This window comes from Talpa occidentalis, unplaced genomic scaffold (assembly GCF_014898055.3).
Source record: "Talpa occidentalis isolate TD23 unplaced genomic scaffold, MPIMG_talOcc4v2.1 talOcc4.5, whole genome shotgun sequence".
Taxonomy (NCBI): Eukaryota; Metazoa; Chordata; class Mammalia; order Eulipotyphla; family Talpidae; genus Talpa; species Talpa occidentalis.
In genome coordinates, this window is record NW_023604861.1 from 41,295,280 (window position 1) to 41,319,353 (window position 24,074).

The 24,074-nt window shown below is 42.1% G+C and overlaps 1 protein-coding gene across 11 annotated transcripts in view; it reads right to left on the reverse strand.

The window, feature by feature from the left end:
• ENOX1 (ecto-NOX disulfide-thiol exchanger 1) overlaps positions 1–24,074 on the reverse strand; it is a 522,650-nt gene that overhangs the window by 492,562 nt on the left and 6,014 nt on the right. For 7 of the 11 annotated variants that reach the window (XM_054701762.1, XM_054701769.1, XM_054701763.1 and 4 more), the window contains exon 3: positions 20,997–21,050. The exons of the other annotated variants lie outside the window; for them this stretch is intronic. The gene's annotated coding sequence lies outside the window, so the exon portion shown is untranslated. The remainder of the gene's footprint in view (positions 1–20,996; positions 21,051–24,074) is intronic. 11 annotated transcript variants of the gene reach the window in all.

Below are 24,074 nucleotides of genomic sequence, written 5' to 3' on the forward strand. Positions count from 1 at the left end.
GCTGGAGGGTGGGTGCTGGAGCACAGCCATGGCGGGGGGTGGGCAGGAAGGGAGGCAGCCTGGAGGTCCCCTGTGGGTTGTTCTGTACTTGACTCCATCAATGTCAGTCTCCTGCTGTGAGATTTCACTATGGTTTTGTAAGATTTTTATCATTTGGAGAAACCAAATAAAAGGTACAAAAGGGATCTCTCTATATTATAATTTCTTACAACTGCTTAGATATCCACAATTATCTCAAAATAAGAAAGCTTAACTTAAAACTAACATATTAAATGACTTTGGGCAAGTTACTAAAGTAACTTATTAAGCCCTAGGCTTTTTAAGTTGGTAAAAATGGAGGTCATCTAGGGCCGAGGTACCAGGAGTTAGATGAATCAATGAAATCAAGTTCATAACATCTTAGAGCATGATTATTACCCAATAAATGATGCTAGTTTGATAATATCAATACTGATAAAATACCAGCAATATCATGAATGCAAATAGTAAATATAATAAAAACACGCAGTCACAAATAAATATTTTGGGTTGTTTCAAGTCCTGCCAGGTTTGAGGGGAAGAGGGTGACAGAGAGGCAGACAGTAGCAGTAGAGCTGGCATGGTGCTGACTAGAAAACAGGCTACACCAGGCAATGGACATCCAGTTTACGCAATGATCAGGAACGTGAGAAAAATAGTTCTATTTTAGAACAAACTAGAGAAAGAAACAAAGAAAACCGGTGTATGAAAGTAAAGTAGATGAAAAACTGGGTTGGAAATTGGCCTCAAAAATATGCAAAAAATTATACAATAAACATCTATCCCCAGATTCACAGACTCTTGGAATTAAAATAGAATTCATCCAATTTAACTTTTTCTATCCACATGCTATGTTGAAATGGTCTCTACAATGCCTAATCAGAGGATATCTCATTTTTTTAAAAATGGAGATAAAAACTATGGAGAAAACACTCTCTATGAGAATAAATTATAACTGTTTAACTCTAAATCTGAGGTTGACATTCCAAACTGCACATCAGAATCATCTGATACATATTTTAAAAATAAGGATTAATGATTTCCACAGATCTGCCATTTTATATCACCTTGAAAAACAATGATGTTTGTTCAGTATACAGATACAGGGAATGCTTTCAGAGTTTACTTCTTAGATGGTGTCTGATTCCAGCCAGGGTGAAAGATAATCAGGTTGCCCTATATTTAGGTATAGCTGCCCATCCATTCATCAAGCAATGCTAAAGTCACAACTGTGAGCAGTAGTAACATGGTCTCTGCCTCCCCGAGACTCACATTCTATTGGACAGTCATGCAATTGCCTATGTATCATAAGATGTACAATGTGGGGCAATGGGAGTGCCTCACTGGATGCACAAGCATCTGCTCATTTGAGGGGTTATAATCAACAGCGAGACTCTCTTCCCTCCAGTGATATACTGTGAAATCACAGCTCAGAGTTGTTTTCTTGCCTGTTAGATAATGAAAACATAAACACTTCATTACTTGCCATCATCCAAAAGTTTCTGGGCTGGTTCAGCATATTTTGTAGAAAGCTAGAAAGTACTGCCCAGTGCTAAATGTTATTGAAAACTTCTAAAAATTAAATCCTTTCAAAATGAGATGTGCGTGTGGCCCTGTATCACTAAAACAAACCAATGATTGTAGTTGACTCTTTCAATGGCCCCTATGATCATTATGAATGTTAGGATATGTATTCACACTGAACTCTATTGAGGTTTACAGCAGTCTAGAACCCTCGCTAGAGGCTACAGCCTGCTGCCTGACCAGGTCCTCTCCACCACCCACCATCCCCCACCCCAACCCTCCACACTACCCCCACCCTGTCCTGTAACCAGGGAGTTAGCACTACAGCCTGCACTGCACTGCACAGCAGAGGCACAGATTCATTCTGAGTGTTTTGGGCCCTTTGGCTCTGCCGGCACCTGTCTACACTGCAGCCTCTGCATCCTCCCTCCCTTCTAACCTCCTCTCTGCAGTTAAGTTCTCCTATTTTATAAGCTGTATCAAAAAGGAAAATTTCCGGCCTCCCTGGTGGTGCAAGGGTTAAGACGCAACTTATGAAGCTAGCTGCAGCCACTGCAGCATGAGTTGCATTCCCGACCAGCCAGGGAGCAATCCACATGGCGCAGCAGACCTCTCCTGACTCACCCGCTGCTCCCCTCAGCAGTGTACTTCAGTCAGTCTGCCTGTTCTGTTCCCCGCTCTGTCTCTGGTGAATCCTCTCACCCCCACACACACCTCTGGCCTGTACCCCAGCTCTTGTAAGCATAAATAAATCTTCAATTAAAAAAAAAGGAAAATTTCCAAGGGAACCCAAACAATAGGCACCATATGTAAATTTTAAGTAAGAAGACCCTTTGCCTAAAACAAAGTTCAAATGCCTGTGATTTGTGGGAAATCTCTTCAGGGGCCCTGGGGAGGCACTGTGTATTCCTGTTCACTTCCAGGATCACAGATACTCCATAGTGTAAAAGTAGAAAAACATAACAAGCAGATGCTACCTGCCTGGCAGTATTATGTTAATTATGATTGTATATGATTTTTCCCTAGAAAAAGTCTACACATTATATCATTTACTTTCTTCAAAGTCCAGAAATACCGAAAAAGCAAATAAAATTATTACTGCTTTGAGAGGGAGGCTATGACTACCTGGAAGTGAGACGCCCACAGTCAGAAAAGCCTGAGGCTCTTCCTTCCTGCCTCCCTCCCTCATTTTCTTTCCAGGAAACAAAGCTTCCAAAGCAGAAATGCCCACAGGAATGCCCACTCTTAATTTTCCTCTCAGATATAGAGAAAGTAAGAGAGAAGCAAGTTCCTCAGAATGAAGTTCAGTAAATTTAACAGATATTTTCAGTCTGAAGGAAATCACCTAACTTCTTACAAAATGTATGGGAAATAACCTAAAACTTACAGGCAAATACTCACATCTCTCTACACCATCAATAGATACTGTGCCTTTCCCAACACCTTGTGCACACTTTGGGGAACTTGCAGAGCACATTCCACAGGGCGCAAAGAGGCCATAGCACACGGGGACAGTATGAGAAACTGTCTCCACCCTGTAGCAGCAATGACTTGGCATCAGCTTGATGCAAATATCAACCCCCCCCCCCCCACTAACTTTGGATGTCTTCTCCCTTAACTGCATTGGAGGGGGTTGTTTGCAGATGAATTGCACTCTGTTAGTGCTGCCTCTACTTGCTATTCACTCCAGGGACTGTGGCTCCTCGTCTTCCTCCTCATTTGTGTCTGTTGAATCACCCAGGATTCTTGCTATATAACATTTTTAAGTGTTCATAATGTTCTCCCTGCTTTAAGCCAAATCTGTGTCACTTTCCAGGCACAATTAGTAAAATACTGCAAACTTTTACAGGAGAGGAATCGGAAATGGCATTCAGAGGAGGGAGGAGAACAAGAAGAAAAAGTAGTAAAACAAAGCATGGGTCTCCACCAGTCTCCAGGTCACTCTGCCCCCTCCTACAAATGTCATGAATGCACGGCCCCTCTCCCCACTTTTTCTATAGCAAATGCCAAATAAAGCTGGAGTTATTGGTGCAAGGACAAGAAGAAGAATGTTTAATATGCCTGGGTATATCTGAAATGGATACGACTGCTGAGATTCGTCTTGAGAGAGCGCTCAATGTTGGCACAAGTCTGAGAAATTCATCTGGCAACATCTCCATTAAGTGAGAAGCTCATAAATTAAAGCAGCCCAGGGGTAATTTAAACCCAGTTACCAATCCCTTCTCTCCTACAGTGTGCTCTCTGTTCAGAGCTCCAGGAAAAACGCAAGCCACAGATGTAGCTATTTCCATTTCCTCTGCACACACCTCCCCACCAACTTTCCCTCTACTCCTTGAGCTATAAACAGCCTAACCTAGAGAAGAAAAGGGGAAAGATATGTGTGTTGGGAGCTATGATTTATTCTACAGGACAGCCAAGTCTCAGTTTTCTGGTGGGAGTGGGGGTGGGATGGAATAAGTTAGTCTCATTTTAATAGATCTGAGTTTCTTCTTTATCAACTTCTTCACCTGTTTAGTTAATCATGCGATGAAATCTGAATTTAACTCTCTATCACTGATCCTGTGTCTTTTATGAGACAGTATACTAGTAATCACGGAACAAGACAAAACAGAATACAGAAAGAAACATGGAAACACAACCTGGATCCATCCTGACTAGATGGAAGTTAATAATTTGGGTAAAGTACTCACTTGGAATCCTAGAGTCCTAAAAAGATACTGTTAGTAGCCCATTGTGGAAAATAGGTAAAATAGCAATTCTCCTACTACTCACAATGCAAATCAATACTGATTCTACCTAGTCAGATGACATCTAAGGGAGGGAAATGTCACATCATATGAAGCCTGTGAACTATTACATGAAATATTTATGGAATATTTATAATTAATGTAATTAAGAAGGTGTCTAAGTGATCAGTCAATTCTCAATTATCCCTACTAATGAAGTTGATCAATACCATGGAAAGTTTACGGTGGCAGACAACGTATGTTTACAATGACTCATAAATCCACTCTATTATTGGCAGATAGGTGCATTGAATATTCTTCAGATTTCATAGAATTCATCATTTCAGAGCAAGTAAGACTCCTAGGGAGTCATTTTGTCCAGCCTTCTTATTTTGTATTCAGGGAAATGGGGATTCAAACATTTCAAGGGACTCACCCAGTTGTTAAAGGGATGAGTTGGTCCTTAATCCGACTTCATTCCAACTGACAGCATGAAGTGGAGCCAATAGGACTGTACCCAAAATAAGTCTAGAAAACCAACTAGTTGCCTCAGTTATCTGTCTTTCCACCCCAAACCCATCCTCCACTCAACCCTCAGGCCTTCTTCACCTTCCAGAAAACCAGTGGCAAATGCCTACTGAGAACCAACTCCATGCAGTCTAAGATTGAGTCAACACTGCAACTTCAATTGGATTTAATGTCCTTTTCTCTTCCCATGACTGGTGACTGATACTTTCCTTGAGGAAGTCAGGAATTGGCAATTTTGATTTAAAGAAAACTTTTTGAAAGTTTTGCTAGCCTAGAATAAGCAGTATTGTAGGTCCAAATGCAAAGGAGATTAGACAGCAACTTAAATAAAAAATGTGAACACAATCTAGAAATACCGTTGCAGTATTATCACCAAACACGTAAGAGCTGATTCTGTTTCTGAAGAATTCCAAAGGAGAGTCCACGGCTTTTCACAACACTCCCTAGCAGCACATTTCAATGTTTACCTGTCTCACCATCCTCATAAAACACCTATTTAAAACCTGCCTACAGTAGTTTAATAGGCATAGTGTTTATTCTAATTTTGCCAAAATGAGGTGAGTGAAGATATAAACAGGGGATACAGTACCCCAAGTGCCACCCAGTGTAGATGAATTCCCAAAACTACCTCTCCTTAATTCCAGCCCACACCCTGAAATATCTATGAAAACATGTTTTAAACCTGAAAACTACAATGATTGAGAGAGCTAGAGAAATCTTTAAGATGTTTGTGGGGTGGGGGGGGGAACACTGCAGAAACAGAGGGCCTTATATTCCACAAAGAAACGTTCTCATAAACCCAGCTGAGAAATGAGCCCACTTGGAACGGCACAACCAGGAGCCAGGATAATTACAATAGAAACACTTTATTTCAAATCATGAAAAGAGTTACACTTGATCTTCTTGTTAGCAGGGGCTGTGCAGACAGCAACATTTACTGTGAAATGTAAGGGCAGATAACAGCTGATTTGAAAGGGGATTGTATAAATCTAGTTAAAGAGCAACTTTAGAAGATTATTTTCAATTACTGAGATAACATCGTGACTCCCAGAAAAAAAAAAGGAAAGGTTTATTCTTTACACCACATACAGTGTACAAAATCTGACAAAACCGCCTGCTTTCAAGCAATAATCTCAGCCAAGAGCTAATATGCCTTACCTCCACTTTACCCTCCTTCAAGTCATTTTCAATTATTTTGAGCACTTACTCAGCTCTTTGAACAAAAAGTCATTTTCAAACAATGAAACAGCTTTAAAAATCACTATCCCCTTCAGAATAATTACTAAAGCTTTCAGATTTCCAAGTGTCAAAGATACATAACCTGGATACTTCTAAACTAGGGCTAGGATTTTGCAGTAACAGTGTACCTGTTAGTGACTGACAAAATGGCACTCGCTTTGCCCACTAGAACATGAACTGAGGACACCAGGTCCTCATCCCAATCGCTGCACCTTCATTTGTACACAGGAACATAGACTCATATCTTGACCCAAATATGAGCCACACCTCTTGCTAAATGAGATAACCTTGTCAAATGAAATCCCTAGTTGTCATATGCTTTAACACGGCTTACATAGTGAGTAATAATGATGTACTGGGGTGGAGGGACTAGTAAACAATAAAGCCCCTAGAGTATAGGAGAAGCATCAATCTGGGAGAAAAGTCTGTACTTTCCTGACTCTGTCATTTACAAACTATGTGACCTTTCCAAGCCTCATCGCCACATGTTCCCGACGCCCCAGCCACTTCATACTACTCTCCTGGATACACCATGTTCCTTTGTGCCTCTGTGTCTCAACTTTGAATGATCATCTGGATCTAGAGAACCCTTCGAGAGCCCGGCTTAATTCTCATCTCTATGAAGGACTCTTCAATTACCCTGTCAGGATGAGTCACACCTTGCTCAAGACACTGCTAAAGTCATCCACACTGTACGTAATGTGTATGGCAAGGTGTTAAGAGTCTAGTCCAAAGCCACTTCCCCTGGGAGTCTATGAGCTCCTCCAGGACAGGAACCATCTCTTCTTTGTACATTGCTTCTCAAATTGTCATAACATTCAGAAGTACTTAGTAACAGTTTGTAAGATAAAGGTGAAGGAGAGAATAACAAGTTGATTTCACCAAATCCAAAAATGAATTTTAAATACTCTTAATTCAGGGATAATAATCACTACCCAGTTCATTCAAGAGTCATGATGAGCAGCATGTAGGCTGATGCTTTGCATTTTTAGGTGCTGTGTTAGTGTAAGGCAGGATGATAATAAAGGTGGGTATATTAAAAAGTCATAAAGTACAAATATATCATGTCTCCCCCTACAGTAAAAAAGTTAGTCTCTCTAGATACCATATGCCTATACTCAACTCAATTTCAATATTTTTTTTCCTCAGAGAAATTTTTAAAAAATGAGCAAGAGGACACTTCTCTGTCCAAAAAAACTGTCATCACACTAAAACTAAGTGTCTAAAAATAACAGATTCCTTTGTCACTTGCCTTGTTTCTCCTTCCAATAATTAGCCACATTTATCTGCAAGGATGTGTGACTGGATACCAAGTCCACTCAATGGCACAATGAATATTGCACATCCCACTCCCACATTGCCACCTCTAAACATTAAGAAGCAAAACTACATTTCTCTGGAAGAACAGGTCCTTGATTCACTAAGGGGTTGAGACATCTCTTTGAAGAGGAAAATGTAACTGAGGAATGTTGCAGGTGAGCAATGGTGGGATAGTCTTACATCCCAACTATGGGTAAACAAGGACTGGATGTTAAACATTACTCCTCAAATGCCTCTGCTCTTTCTAAAAAATGCTCTCCTAACAATGGTGCTGGGAAAACTGGGTCACTACATGCAAAAGAATGAAGCTTGACCACTACCTCACACCATACACAAAAATCAACTCAAAATGGATTAAAGAACTAGACATAAGACCTGAAACCATAAAATACATAGAAGGAAATACAGGCGAAACACTACGTGATATGCACATCAAAGACATCTTTACAGACACATCACCCAAAGCAATGATAGTGAAGGCAAAGATCAACAGCTGGGACTACATCACATTAAAGAGCTAACCAAAACAAAGAGAAACCCCACCAACTGGGAGAACATTTTTGCACACAACACTAATGAAAAAGAACTGATCACAAAAATCTGCAAAGAGCTGATGAAACTCAACACAAAGAAAATAATCCAGTCAAAAAATGGGCAGAAGAGCCAAAAAGAATCTTCTCTGAAGAGGAAATGCAAATGGCCAACAGGCATATGAAAAAATGTTCAACATCACTTGTAATCAGGGAAATGCACTATTGGTGGGAGTGCAAACTGGTCCAACCACTATGGAGAGCTGTGTGGAGATTTCTCGACCTACTAAACATGGAGCTTCCATATGATCCAGCAATTCCACTTCTAGGTATTTACCCAAAGGACACAGAAACATCAATTCCAAAGAGCACCTGCACCCCTATGTTTATAGCAGCACTGTTTACTATAGCCAAGCTTTGGAAACAACCCAAATGCCCAAAAACAGATGACTGGATCAAGGAGATGTGGTACATATATACCATGGAATATTACTCAGCATTCAAAAAAGGTAAACACATGCAATTTGCAGCAACATGGATGGCGCTGGAAGGGATCATGCTCAGCTAAATAAGCCAGAAAGAAAAAGAAAAATACCGGATGGTCTCACTCATAGCAGGAATCTAGAAAACTTAAATAAGAGACCAGGAAAAAGAATAAGTATAAGAAAGTGAAAATCAAAATTAACAAAAAACTATGAACCAGAGACACTCTATGGGGGGTGGGTGGCGGGGAGGGGAGGGATTGGGTTCAAAATAAGGGTATTGCAATTGTATGGGGAATATAAAAATAAAATTTATTTAAAAATAAAAAATGCTCTCCTATCGCAGAAAAAGAATTCATGTGATCAAGACCACTGCTGTGACAATAGTAAATCCTAGAGCAGTTTCTTTAGCTTGAGGAAACATAGTCTCCCAGGCAGGCACACTAGCCAAAGTAACATGTCCCCTCCGGTCCGGGACCCCTGACAGTGTTACACCTCAGCGCAACTGCAGAAAGGTTAGCTTTGCACACTGAAGTCTAAAGACCCATAAGCTCCAACTGTTCCCTATTTTCATTTCATGATTGTATTAAGGTGATAAGTAAATCTAAAATTATGTTTAAGTCCCAATGTTTCATTGCTCAAAAGAGCTAAACAGATCTAGTGACACACTTTTCAACATAGAGGAAGTGAAGCTATGGTCAATCAAAAATGCTGCAAAAGAATTATTAAGACAGTCTCTTCACTGGCTAGAGGACTGTGAACTGAGGGCTCTTGCCGAAAGGATGAAAAGGCCATGGCAGCTGCAAGTTATCTAAGCTAAATGGCCCATCAACTGCCTGGTTACAGCTGTTTCCATCTCTCAGTTCACCCAGAGATCCCTGCTCTCAAGGTGCCAAAATGAGTGTCTCTCTTAAAAAAAAAAAAAAAAAAAAGTGTCCAATTGAAAATAACTCTCTAATCTGCATCCTTTCAATAGAACTGAAGTGCACTTCACCAACACAGAGCACAGGCATCTTGAATTAGCAGAGAACTATTTTTAACACATGAAGGATAAGATATGAAATTAGTTTCACGGGGAATGAGAACCTTGGAGATTATTTACTTTGCCTTAATTACTTTGACTCACCATTAATTTAGCTTTCCTAGGGTACTAAATATTTCACGCCAAGATTTTTGAGTCTAAAGGCACATGAGCACAAATTTGGAACACTGCAGGTTTGCAGAAGCATCTTCAACACTGAGGCACGGCCATCCCCATTGGGCATCGAAGGCCTTTCATGCATGCCCAGGGACGTTTTCAGTTGCTGTTTGTGTGTTGTTTTGAACCTTAAGACGAGTAACTCTTCCCTGAAGTATGCAAGGAGCCAAGCTTTATTCAGCTTCTGTTTTACTCCTAAGCCAGTAACATCACTAGTGCTCAGGGCAACTCATAGTGACGGCCAAATAGGGCAGGCAGCAATTGCCTCGGGCCAAGGAGAAAAAAGTTTAGACTGCACATTAAAATAAGTTTCTAATGATCAGTGCAACTGAGCCATGGAGTCAATTCCCAATAAAAGTGACTAAGGAGATACGACAGCTGATACTCTGCACCAGGCTCATTAGCGCATCCATGGGAAAGAACACACTCAGCTCCCACCAAAGCAGTTGCAACGAGCAGGGTCTGCCATCCACAGCGGGTCCCTTGCCAAAGTCCCAGATTCCCTCCCCCCAACCCCATGGCTCTTAATCAGTTGTCGACTGGCAGACAGCACAACATGGACAGCACGGGGCAGCCGGCAGGAGCCGGAAGAGAACAATACACCTGTTGCCAGATGCACTAGGAGACTCACCAGGACCATCTGTCAGTGCCTGGGCTTCACCTGGAACTGGGTGGTTAGAGGGGGGTGGGGAGAAAGGCTGAGCTGGAGCCCTCCTTTTGGCCTACGCCCACAGAGAACTCTGCCTTATTCTAAATGTCAGCAGCACTAGCCTGGGGTTATATAACTCCATTCCCATGAGTTTAGGTCATTAATGTTCTCCACTAAGTACTCTCCAACCTAACATTTTCTTTTTTCGTGTAAATGTATTTTCACTCTGATGAAGTCGTGCTTTTATTTATAAATTGCCCTTTTCTTCTTCTTGATGAAGATATTGTTTGACTAAATGGAGCCATTCCTTCTAGCTTTTTGAACCCAAATAAACACAGCAGCCAAGTTCACACATCTCCAAAACTCCACCACTTCTCTACTTTGTAATAAAATTGTGCCATGGAAATATGCTTCTGTGGCAAGTATTTCTAATGCAACAATAACAATTATATTTCTTTAACTTATTAACAGCTTTAGAACATGCTCACTTTTACTGTGTCACTTTATCTATTTTTAGCATTCGGCCCCTCCCCTCATGTCTCATGCTCAGGAAACTCCAGCTTCAGAGACTCTGGCTGTTCCCTTTGTCACTGTTGGTCCAACTTCCTTATTTTCTAGGCCACACACCTCATCTGGGTCATTTATCGTTTCAGTCATTGTTAGCACTTAGAATTCTCAGGGGAATCCTTTCAATACGTATTGCTAACAGAAGAATCTCTATAAAGGGGAGGTTCTAAGTTCCTGTTAGGGGCAGGAAGGGCCACAGTGCAGGTTTTCTATGATTCCATGCAGACCGGGTAAAGGAGGAGAGAGTACTGGAGCCCTCAGTGGCTTTTACAGACTTTTATTGGGATTTACCAGGCATACAGCAGGCAGGGGTGCTGGGGGGCCGGGAGGCTGGCATGCCTCCCAGCCCCCAGCAAGTCTTCACTCTATCTGGGCTCTCTGGGCTCTCTGGCCTTCTCCTGCATTCTCTCTGCTTCTCTCCTGCTTCTGCTTCTGCTTCTCTGCATCTCTTCTCATCTGTTTGTTCCCATGACACCGTCCTTAAAAGCCCAGTCTTAGCCCAGGTGAATCCCATCTACCTATGCCTACTCCCACGCCATCAGGCATGCATTCGGGACCACAGGGTTCCATCATCTATCCTAATGGTGGGAGAGCAGAAAAGCCTGACACTTTTTACCTTAACCTACAGTTCCCAACCTCACCTAATGAGGGGCAGAGCTGAGAGGCCAGGTGAGGCCAGGTGAGGACATGGAAGACTTGGAGAAACAGAGGAAAGGAGAGACATGAAGCAGAGAGACATGACGAAGGCTGTGCTTGCTTCTCAGCTTTGGACTTGGGCCAGGGACTTGGGGGACTCGGAGGAGACACATGAAGACATGGAGAGACATGAAGAGCCAAGTGGGTGAGATCCGTGAGGAGGCTGACAACGGCGGCCTTTATCTTGATTTGTACTTTGATTTTGCTTTCAACCCAGATTTGCCTGGTCCCTTCTGCCCCTTCCCTGTGCTTTCCTGCCAAACGGTGGCTCAGACTTGTGGTAAGCTCTCGGACCTCAGTGACCCCACTTTGGGCCAACCCTGTTTGGCTGGGCATTGGGGAAACTATATCCTTTCGCTTCTTTCCTCAATGCACAATCATTCCATCAAAGATCTTACACATTAAGAGTATGCTTTGTCTTTTATGTGGCAGATGGCAGAATCCCATCAGAGCATACAAATTGGGGGGTCCTAGGGTATTCCTCAGTCTACCCACTAAACAGTATCTGAAATTCAGTGCTAGATATTATATTTTTTCTATCAGTTAAAATAAAAAAAGAGCAAGTTGCTACTGTAATTTCAATCCAGGGAGAGGAGCACCATAGAGTACAATGTGGTAGGAAAAGCATTCAAAATTCTTGCTTCAAAATTCTTGATTCTTTCACCTTCCAGCTATGACCATGTACAGTGACTTTTCGTACACTCTGAGTTTTGGCTTCCTCTTTTATCACTGACATGGGGAATAAACGGGGGCTGCCATGAGAACAAAATAGGATGCCACTGGCAAGCGTGCTTCCAAATGCTCAAAAGGCATTCACTGGCACTCTGTGAACTGCCACTAGGTTTCCATTTACATGCTCTTCTCATTCATATTAATAAAGGCTGTCCTGGTGTTAAAAAACAAACTTCATAAATTTAGATATCTAACAGCTTTATTAAACTCATGAATCAGGTAGTATCCCATACAGCAAGCCGACAGGCAGGGCAAAAGGACTTGCACAAAATGGAAGGCTTTCATAGTCAGAAAAAGGATGGAGGGAAGTTATTAGGAAAAGAAAGATGATTTCAGGCAAAGCCACCTTCCCCCAGGGGAATGATGACCTCCTGGTGCAGAGCTGGAAACTCCAGGTTGATCGATTTAAGACTCTACTTTGAGGAGAGGCTGAAACTGCAGTTAGGTTAGGTATTAAGTCTGGGTGGGGCCCAGTGTGAAAAAACTCCATTTCAGGCTTGTTTTTTTCCCTCTTTCTTTCTTTCTTTTTTTAAACAATAGCAAAGAGCATACCTCTGCCCTGGGTCCTTTTTAAAATTTATTTATTTATTTATTTATTTATGCAGACAAGAACTGAAATATAGGCCAGAGGTGGGAGAAGGGGGGGTGAAAGTATTCACCCATAGACAGAGTGGGGAGCAGAAAAGGCAGATTTAATGAAACACCGTGCGAAGTGTGGGGAGGAGCGGGCAAGACAGGAGAGGTCTGCTGCACCATGTGGGTCACCTTCCTGGCCAGGGATGGAACTTTTGCTGCGGTGGCTGCAGATAGCAGCTGTCTTAATTCCTTGCACCACCACTACCCTTTCCTCTGCCCTGGCTCCTTAAAAGTGTTATCTTCCCAGGGCCTCCCCAGTGGTGCAGCAGGTTGAGAGCCACACTATGAAGCTGTCCACAGCCTCTGCAGCGTGGGTTCTATCCTGGCAGGCTGGCGAGAATGCCAAATGGCGCAGCAGACCTCTCCTGCCGCGCCCGCTGCTCCCCTCAGCAGTGTCTTTGGTCCGTCTGCCTGTTCTGCTCCCTGCTCTGTCTCTGGTGAATTCTCTCACCCTCCCGCTCCTCTGACTATACCCCAGTTCTTGAATAATAAATAAATCTTTTTTTTTAAAAAGTGTTATCTTTCCAGTGAGTTCCCCCCCACACCTCCTCAAAAGAATGACCAGTCCTGCCATCCCATAGATTGTTGATTTCTAAGTTTTTTCTACTAGATTCAATAGCAAAAGTGCAGAAATATTGCAGATGAGCATGAAGGGTGGGTTGTGAATGGTCACCAGCTTCCAGCACTTCGAGCTGTGCCTGGTGGAACTTCATGCCACACACTGGAATGGGGAGGCAGACAGATAGTAACAGCGTCTGCAGAGCAAGGATCAGGGCAATATACAGGCACACACTCGGGCGCCCAACGGCCTACCCTGGGCCATCATCCGCCAAGCACTAGGCTTGCAACTGGAAGATTACATCTCTCTCTACCCTTTACTCTTTGCCTAACTGGTACATTTTGTACCACAGAGGCTCTGATTAGCCTCAAATCATGTCACATCAAATTTGTCTTGCTGAAAGAAATAGTGACACCTGAAATTTTGCTTTAATTCTGAAAATCTCCATTTAAAGATTCTAATGGCTAAAAAAATAAAAGCTCACAGCAGGCAGTTGAGGGATCTCAATATCTATTTGGCAAAAGTGTGGATTACAGCTCAGGTGGCTTATGACTATTAAAAAGTAAAATGGGCATACCTTTTGATCCAGCAATTCCTCTAATAAGAATTTACCCAAATGAGATTACATAAGTCTAAAGGTGTGTGCACACAAGCATGCTTAGAGCAGCAAGGATTTAGAGGAAAAACTGGAAATAACTTAATGTCTATCAGTATACCTGGAGTAGGCGCTAAATGCTAAGAGACACCATTAGCTGCCTCCTCACCAAGCTGCTTTCTTTCCTCCTTTCTAGGAGATTCCACATTTCCTAGTCATGAAGCTTGGACAGGATTAGCATAAACTTCTACCTAAATCTGAGGCCATCAGAAAATGTCATTTCCCTGGTCACTGACCTAACATGGTCCCAGTAGAAGGAGCCCAGGGCTTTAGTTTGATGGCTAAAAGAAGTTCTCTCTCTCTCTCTCTCTGGGTAGTTAATGGGCCTCAAGAGCTGCAGCAATTTTGCAACCATGATGAACATGAGAAGGATTAGGAAAGAGAAAAAGTAGGAAACATGAAAAAGCAGGAAAGAAAAAAAAAAATCCTAAATCCTGATTAAACAATACTTGAAGCATAAGACCCACTGGGTTTTTTTTCATAGTCTTTTATTTAAGTCACTTTGCCCTGGGATATGTGTTACTGATGATGAAAAGCATCCAACAGAGGTATCCGGTCATTAAAACGATAACATATTTATTGACATGGAAAGATAACCACCACATGTTATTAGAAATAATAGCAGATAACAGAGCAACACATATAGCAAATATATGTTGCATATTTATGGAAATTTTATCTAGAAGTTTATCTGTATATGGTAGATATGTGTGTGAGTATATACAGACACATATCTACCATACACAGAGAGAGATGTAGAGAGAGGCAGACTGAGACAGACAGATAAGAGGCCTGGAGGAATTTTACTAAAATGTCAACAATGGTTATCTCTAGTGTTTCTGAGGAATTTTACTTCCATTTTCACATTCTTCAATAGTTTTTGATCTTGAAAACAACATGTATTTTGTGGCACAGAAAATTTCAGCTTTAAAAAAAAGCTGGCCATTTACTGAGGCTGTTTTATCTTCAGTGTAAAATAAATGGACAGTTTTTTCTCAGAGCCCTCTCCAAATTTAATTGTTTCAGGACCAAAACTCAAGGAAGCTAGCCAGGCAATAAAAATATTATTTCATTATAAAATTCCATGATGAAGCAATGAAACCACTTTATGCTTTGAATTTGTACAAGCTGAAAAAGAAACACAGCCAGAGGTGTCTAAGTGTCTTTCTAGAAGAGTGGAAATAATATTAATCAAAATGAAATTCTTCTTACAGCGCACTTCATATTCCAAAAATGGAGAGTCTCAGTGTGGGAGGGCAGGAGCAGAGCCAGACACACAGCTGCCTGTAGACGGAGCAGATGCCATGGAGACCACTCAAAAGCTGCAAAAAGGTGGCTCCTTTGGGGTGTCATTATGTTGGGGAGAGTAGAAGGTTTAATCTTTGCTGCTGCTGCATAGCTACACCGTTTTCTCCTGGGGATAAATCTCCAAGGAGGTTACGCCACTCCTCAGTGGTGACCTTATTCCCTTCACTTGAAACTCTCCAGAGGTAATGATCTCCAGAAAACCAGATGTTCTCTGTGACCCTTTTAGTTCTAAAACTATAATTTGATAAAGCATATTATATAAGCTGTTGGGGGGAAGGGAATTATTTAAAAGACCTGAATGTCATTGGGTTAGAAATAGCTGAATGTTTCAGATTCAGGCTGCAAGTGACAGATCATGTAGGTTTGAGAAACCTACCAAAAGCAAATGGAAAACAAAAATCTTGATTTATTAGTGATTTTTACTGCAGCTTATAAGATGTTGCAACTAACAAGTTCTCAAAAACTCTGGCATCGAAATGTAAATTGGCATGAACAGCTCTATAAAAATCACAGGAATCTTGTAGATACAAGGTAACTGCAATGATACAAGGATGATATGCTTTATAAGTTAATTTCCAACAGTTATTCATGTTATTCAAATTATTACTATACTCAACCTACATGCTACCTTGTATTGCGTACCAGTGCCATTGTTCATAGTCAGTCACCATTTAACTCTGGTTGAGTCACAATACACCAGGAAAGTAAAGAATCAAAAATAAACATTAACCATAAAATTGTCTATATTACATATTTACCTTTGCAGTCAGTTAAAGATTCATCCCTCATAAAGTATCTTTGGCACTGAAAATTACAACATGCACTAGGGTAATCCATTTGTCTATGCTGTGTCTCCCTCTCATTCACATTCATTTTGTTAGAGTGCTGGCAGCCTTCAATCGCAAAGGGCATCAGAATGTGAAAGAAGACAACAGTGGTCCTTGAAACTCAGTTCCAAGCAGAATTCCTTAGGGTCCCTTTCAGTCCTTCTGCATCAATGTCTTGAGGTGGGCGTAAACAGCCGTGCTTTTAATAAGCTTCCTAGATAGGTCTGAATTACATATGGCTCACCCTTTGGAAAACAGTGATGTAGGTAATTACAAGATAACAGTCCCTTAGAGATAATCAAATCTGATTATATAACTCCAAGTTGGATTATTATCCTCCTCAAATCAATGGTCATTATTCTTGTCCCTGGTCCAGGAAGTCACCACCATCTCTCCCTGGACCTGACCATTATTTCCAAGTTGGTTGTCTTGCTTTCATTTTTGCCCTCTCCAATCCCTTCTTTAGAACTTGCCTGAAAGACTTGCATACTATAAGTCTCACCACATCACTCCCCTTAGACTTTTGAGTGACTGCTTAAATGGTTAGGGATTTCCTTTGGGGGTAATAAAAACAGTTTAGAGTACAGATCATGGTTGTACAACACCATGAACGTACCACATGTACTAAATATCACTAAATTGTTTAATTTAAAATGGTTTGTTTTGGGCCTCCCTGGTGGCGCAAGGGGTTAGACGCAACCTCTGAAGCTAGCCACAGCCACTGCAGCATGAGTTTGATCCCCGGCCAGCCAGGAAGCAACCCACATGGCACAGCAGACCTCTCCTGAATCGCCTGCTGCTCCCCTCAGCAGTGTATTTCAGTAGATTTGCCAGTTCTGCTCCCCACTCTGTCTCTGGTGATTCCTCTCACCCGCCCACATACACCTCTGGCCTATGCCCCAGCTCTTATATGCATAAATAAATAAATATTTTAAAAATAAATAAATAAAATGGTTTGTTTTATGTTATGTGAAAAGAAGAAAGACAAGACAAAAAAAAAAAAAAAAAAAAAGCCAAACAGACTCCCCCTTCCAGTTAGTAGATAAAATGCCATGGCCGAGTTGGAGCAGCACAATCAGACACTAACCTACACTACACCCCAGCGGCCTCGTTGCCAGCACTCTCTGCACTGCAGTCACACTAGGTATCTTTCAGAGATCCAAAAACCAGATTCCTTCTCATGTCTGCGCTCTACACTAGTGACTGTCACCTGGTTAACTCAGGCACCCTTCAGATCTTACTTTATAAACTACTCTCCCAATATAAGCTTCCCCTCTCCCAGTCTTCACCCTCATGATCCCTTTCCAGAAAAAACTGATTCTTCCCTAGACTTATCATGAGTCCCAATTATATAATTATTTCCATTTTCCTTGATATCCTTTCTAGTGAACTGTGCACTCCCAGGAGGACAGGAACGGTAATCATTTTTGTTCACTACTGCATTCTAGCACCTAGAGTGAACTTGGCAAAGTAAATACTCATCTGGTACAATGAATGCATGTAACACGCTTTCCCCAAAAAACATCAGATCTCTACTACAAAGTGACTTTCAAGCTTGGTCACAATATTATGTGAGATTTTTAAGTATAAATACACACATACACATGAAATAATGTTGACACATATATACGCCAACAATTCACTTAGTTGAAAAAAATCAGAAATTACGGCCAACTCATCACAATACAGAGTGTACCAGCCAAGGCATAGAAAACAACTTCTCCGCCATCTAAGGACTAGCTTTTGGGTTTCTGACAGGATCAAATCCCTAATGCCCAAGACAATTCCATTTTAAAATGCCTCTTCTTGCCACTGCACATTACTGAGTAATAAGGAAGGAAATAAGGAAAGAAAGACTAAATCTTTGCAGAAGGGGCAACTGGAATGTCTGCAGACCAGGCTTGAGACGGCACCACCTTCCTGAAGGAAAGTACACCCAATGCTATCAGGGGAATGGGAAAGAAACTCCCACAAGAGCAGCCATAATGGGTGTTTTGTTACTAACAAATTGTTCTTTAGTGGTTATAGGTATGCACGTGATTCAATCTTTTCCAATCTTGCACTCACATTAAGTAGAACCCTAATTTGTCTGTGAGGCTGAAATGTTTCTTAATTGTTTGTCATCAAAGTTTATGTCCATTTAAAGTAAGTTTATTTCTTTTCCATTGTCAGCTCACACATAGCCACCTAAATCAGGAATCTCCACCACACATTCACTTCTGATCTTAATGGAGAGCAAAGGCAAGCAAGCAGCCTTCCACACACATTCCAAAGAGATCCATCTGCTCATAACTGTGTGCACCAACCCACAAACATTCCCCAGCTCGTCCCCCTGTAAGGGCAGGAGAACATCAGGACCTGAACACATGTACTACCCATCCCACAGCCTACTTTTCAATGCTTACATTCTTCTTTAGTCAAAAGCTTTGAATTTCCCCAGGTCCAAGTCCATCAACATGATGGGGAACTGCAAGGTCATTAATCCTAAGAATACTCCCAGGTGAATGGCAAGGCCTTAAGGTACTGCTCCTGGTATCTGGATGGGGCACCTACGACTGGATTATTTGTGCAAATTTTGGAACATCTTAGTTGGAGACAGTGCTAAAGTGTTTTCCTTGCTCCAATTCTCAGCCCTCCATGCTTAGTTGGGATGCCCTTAAAAGGGGGTAAAGCTGCCTAATATGCACAATCAACATGGTAGCAGCGAGTAAGAATGCTCTCCAACAGTGGGAGGAGTCTGAGCAGCTGGTCAGCATGTTATAGGGCAGCCCCGATACAAAATGGGGTTCCTGACTGTGGGTCCTCACCCGCGCGCTTAAAAGGACTTAGCAATGCTCTACTGCTGGCACACACGAAAGGTTAATAAAAGGTTTATTTACCAGGGAAGGGAAAATGAAAAAATGTACAGCTCAGGGAAAAAAGTGGGAGACAAAGTTTTAAATGTGTCCTACCCGATCCGCCAATCTGGAATCCCAAATGGCACTCAGAGCTGGCCGCGAGCCAGGAGCCGTGAAGCCAGGAGGCGAGCGACAGAGCGAGAGAGCCCAAGGCCCACGTGTTTGGTTTTTATACCCAACCTGGCTGCTTAACTCCACCCTCAGGTCCCAGCCACCTTCCCTTTGGTGGTGACAAAATTTGTCTTTCCCAATGTCCTAATGGCTTTGGTCTGGAGTGGGGGTGGAGTCCACAAAGCCTGTATGGAATTAGCGCAGGACATCCTTTCCCCCCACCAAGCACACCGCCTAACACCCAGCACCACGCCTAAGCAAGCCCAGTTTCTCTTTTGTGTCTCCTTTCTATCACGGTAGACTCCCAACTTTGCTTCTAAAATTGCTCTTTACTTGAAGATGCTGCTTGAGTCCTGTTTCCTTCATAGAAAAGTGTTCTGATTAATATTCTTCCCATTGTTTTGCTATATAACCACATATACATCTACAGGAATTCGATAATGCATATGAAAAACATCCTTGAACAGGAAAGTGAAGTGCCAAGAAAACCAAGTCCTTATGCAGCAGAGATCTGACCTGTAAACCAGAGAGCATTCAGGAGTCACGAGACAGATATGTTAATACGGGCACAAGAATATTACACACAGAGACGAGGTCAGGAAGAAATGCTGGCAGAAAAAAAAAATAGGGAAGGCTAGTGAAAGAGGGACTCAAGGACAGGACAGCAAAGACCCTAGAGGAAACTGCCAAAATGCCAAATACATTTGCAAAGAGAAATCAGCATTTGGATATCCAGACCCCAGAGGGAATGAATAGTAAGGAAAGGCACAGAGACCCTGGGGGAAGAAAAACAATAAGGTGTTTTCTATCCTAGCTGCCGCTAGCAAGATCTTTGCAGAGGTGGAAGTCAGAATGTTCAGAAGAAAACTTCTGGAGATTTATAATCCAGGAACCAGGAAAAGTCTAACTAGAAAAATAGAAATAGCTTTGAGTATTTTGCAAGGAAAAAACTTAATACAGATTTGGCTACTCGGGTGATGTAGCAGAGTCTAAACCAGGACAGTGTGGTAATTCACAGATCAGCAAGTGCAGGAGGCTGTACCTCCCCAGGTTGGGGTCAATAGCGGGAGGTGGTGTCCCTGGAGTCCCAGGGCCACGGTCACCTGGGACATGAGTGGTGCTACAGAAGGGGGATCCCCACTACTCGGGACACTGTGAAAAGTTAGAAGATAGGGGAGAAAAAACCTGGCTTCACCCTTATCTCTGCTGTCTCCCACCAGTACCTCCCATGCATTGAACCTCGCAAGCCAGCTGCATCAAAATTCTGGAAAGCAGCTTGCAGGGTGAGTCCCAACCCACACAAAGAGGAAGAGGAGAACTGGAAGGCAAGGGTAGAAATGCTGGTACAGGAAGAAGAGTGACAATGAGCAATAATAAGCAAGTGTATTTTACAGCAAATGTATTTGTAAAGTTTTGCTTATTGCCAATATAATAGTTACAGGGGGCTAAGAAAAGTGGAAGCACTGCCTTGCAGAGGGGTCTGTTGTCCTTCCTGCGACATTCATGTGGCCCCAGATTCCACTCTGCAAAATTACAGAGTTGGAAGAGGGTTAGGGAATTGGGTCTATGTTCCTCTGTTCAGTTACACTTAAGCCAGAACTAGTTTAACCAAGTGAAGTTTTTTGTTTGTTTGTTTGTTTTTCAAAATTCTAGAAGGGGCTCTTTTTAAAATAAAAATTTAACTATTGAACAGAAGAAGATACATTCATAACCATGTGTGCACACACAATATACAAACAAATGAATACAAGTTAAAACTGGGAAATCACAAGATTTGTGGAGTCTGTCACTTACTGTCAGGTTATGATACTGTACTATAGGCTTGCAAGATGTCATCACTGGGAATGGCTAAAAATACAAAAGATCTCTCTATATTATTTCTTACAACTGCATATGCATCTACAATTATCTCCAAGTAAAAAGTTTATTTAAAAATATCACAAATATGCGTATATACTCTAAGTTAACAAGGCAACTTCCTTTCCACTGTGTTTCACCCACTGCATCTCAGCCTCTTAACACTCATGTGCGTGCTCAGTCATTACTCTGTTCTCCCTGGTAAGCTCTTTGCTGACCCATTCTACAGCGTCTCTTATTTTGGTCTTCCCTTTGTCATTTGGCTGAATACCACTTTTGCAGAACTATGACAGTGTCAGATGGCTCTGGTTTGATTATTCAGCCTTTGCATTTCTGACTACAACCAGAATCAGATCATGAGTATCCATACATGGGACAATTAGAAGGCTGCCTGATCTTGTGTCCTATCATCCAACAAGCTTTAACATTTTTTTTCTTACATCGTTGTTTACTTTTGTACAATATTTGATTGACCCCTTATAGTCTAATCCCCACGAATAAGCCACCACATCACTCGTGAACTATCACCTTAGTCCCTTGTGCTCTTCTCTTCTCATTTTGACCTCTCTCCCTCCCCTCCCCCTGCTGTATATGTCTTAGATCTATAAGATGCCCAGTAATTTTGTCCTTTTTTCTGACTTTGTTTTATATCCCTATATTCCTCCTGTAAGTGAAATCATCTGATATTTTTCTTTTTCCTGCTGATTTATTTCACTGAGCATAATCCCTTCCAGTTCTATCCATGGTACTTCAAATGGTATGAGTTTATTGTTTTGCGTCACTGAGTAGTATTTAATTGTGTCTATATACCACATCTTCTTGAGCCAGTCATCTGTTTTGGGGTATTTAGGATTGTTTCCGTATCTTAGACAAGCTTTACCCTTTAATTCAAAATGGTTCTCTTTACAGATTGATGCTTTCCTTCCCCTACTCTCTATACCCCTTGATCTCCCTTGGGAGCTAGCGAGCTAAGAATTTCCAAGAGAAACTAGTCAAAAGCCTGGCATGACAAAACAAGAAAAAAGAACCAGCCCTACTCTCAGCTACCACTCATTCACTTAGCTAAAATACAGGCTATCAGAGAAGCAGAGAAAACAATAGCTACAAGTGCATAAAGAATCATGTTAGGTCTTCAGAAATTGATGGTGGATGAAAATCACTTCTTAACCACCAGCATGGGAGAAAAAAAATCACTGTTTATCACAAACTGGATATGCATCACAGACATCTCTCTAACTTGCCTCTGTAACTCCACAAATCCTTCTGGTAAAATATAACTTTTTTCCTTTAATGATCGGGTAGTGAATTATTTATATTCTTCAATTTATCCTTCTGTCTTCTTTTATTTATGCCCAGAATTATATCTTAACTCTAGAAAGTCTGATCAAGACTACAGGCAAGGCAGAAGATGCTCAACTCCTGAGAGGGTGTCAAGTATAACACTCAGAGCAGGGGGGCAAGTAGGGAGAGGACTGAAATCTCACTTTTGGAGCACCATGAGTAAGGGCCCACAGGTCAAAGGCTATGTTATGCTGACTTTTCTAGACAGCTTTCCATCCAAATCCCTCTGCCTATCTCCATTCCCAGGTACTACCTCAGCACAGATGTGGCCTCACCTGCCCAAGCAGCGCCACCTTCTAGCTGACCTCCATGCCCCCAACTCTTCAATCCATTTCTCAGCCACCTGACAGCATGGTCTTTCTAAGCTGCAAATCAAAGTGACAATGCCCTCACCTAATTTCTTCAGTAGCTCTCTATCACCTAAGATGATCCCAAATTCACCTCATTATAAAAAACAACAGGGGCAGTAATAAAAGGTTACGTCAAGCAGATTCTTCAGTATCATATATGGGGTTACCCCAGACACAGAACTTGAGATAGAATTTAAGTGCTAGTCTCTTATTTGGGAGGGGATCCTAGGAAGTGCTGGCTGAGGAAAGGAAGACCAACAAAGAGCCAAAAAAGCAAATTCTCTAGCAGACTGCTGTTGTGGGCCCGAGGCTCAGTTTTGGTGGGGTACTCCGGACTCAGTAGAACTCGTGTCAGTTGTGGCACCCAAGGTCCAGGAGGCTAGCCCGTGATGGCCCAGCTCTCTCCTGTCATTGGATGTGGTCGACCCTGAGGTCATTAACTTCATGACACTGCCAGGCACCCTCCACCCCAGGAGAAGTCCCTTAGTTAGGGAACAGGGAAATGCTTGTAGAAGAATTCTGCACATGTGCACTGAAGCAATGAGAGCATCAGTCTTGACTTTGAATCTGACTGTGTCTATTCCACCAGGCATGGCCCTGAAGATTTTGTCCCGTGGGGCTGCAGTGGAACACAGGCAATCACTACTGTGCCAAGCACTTCATGGCTTGCCTCTGAACAGGTAGACTGTGCAACGCTGACCAAGAGCATGTAGTTCTACTAGGTGCCCCATGGTCTGCCTCCTGCCCCAAGCTCCAGATGTACTGACTCCCCTGCTCAGTCACTTTCAAACCACACTGTATGTGCACTTCTTTGCAGTCTCCCCTGCCAGTAGCCTGCTCTCTTCCATGAGCACAGTCAAATATTATACCATTCAGCTAATAAATAAATACTCAATAAAGGTTTGTTAAAGAAATAATCCTAAAAGAAAACAGTATGATTTAATCAAATGGGTTCTCTGGACAAAACTATCTTCTATCAAAATAGCAGGTGCCATTCCACTAGTGAAACTAAACAAATGCATAGGGAGAATCTAATGTATGCAAGACACTCAGGAATCCCTCCAGAAAAATACTTTAACCTTTTCTCAGTATACACCTTAGCAAAGATGTGCTGACACAAAACTGAAGGAAAGTCCACCTAGGAGTTAATCAGCCCAGCAGTGGTAGAAAGGCGAAAGGGGGCCTCGTTGGTGGTACAAGGGGTTAAGCACAGCACTATGAAGCTATCCGCAGCCTCTGCAGCACTGCTGGCCAGGGAGCTACCCACATGATGCAGAAGACCTCCCTGTCTCACCTGCTGCTCCCCTCAGCAGTGTATTTTGGT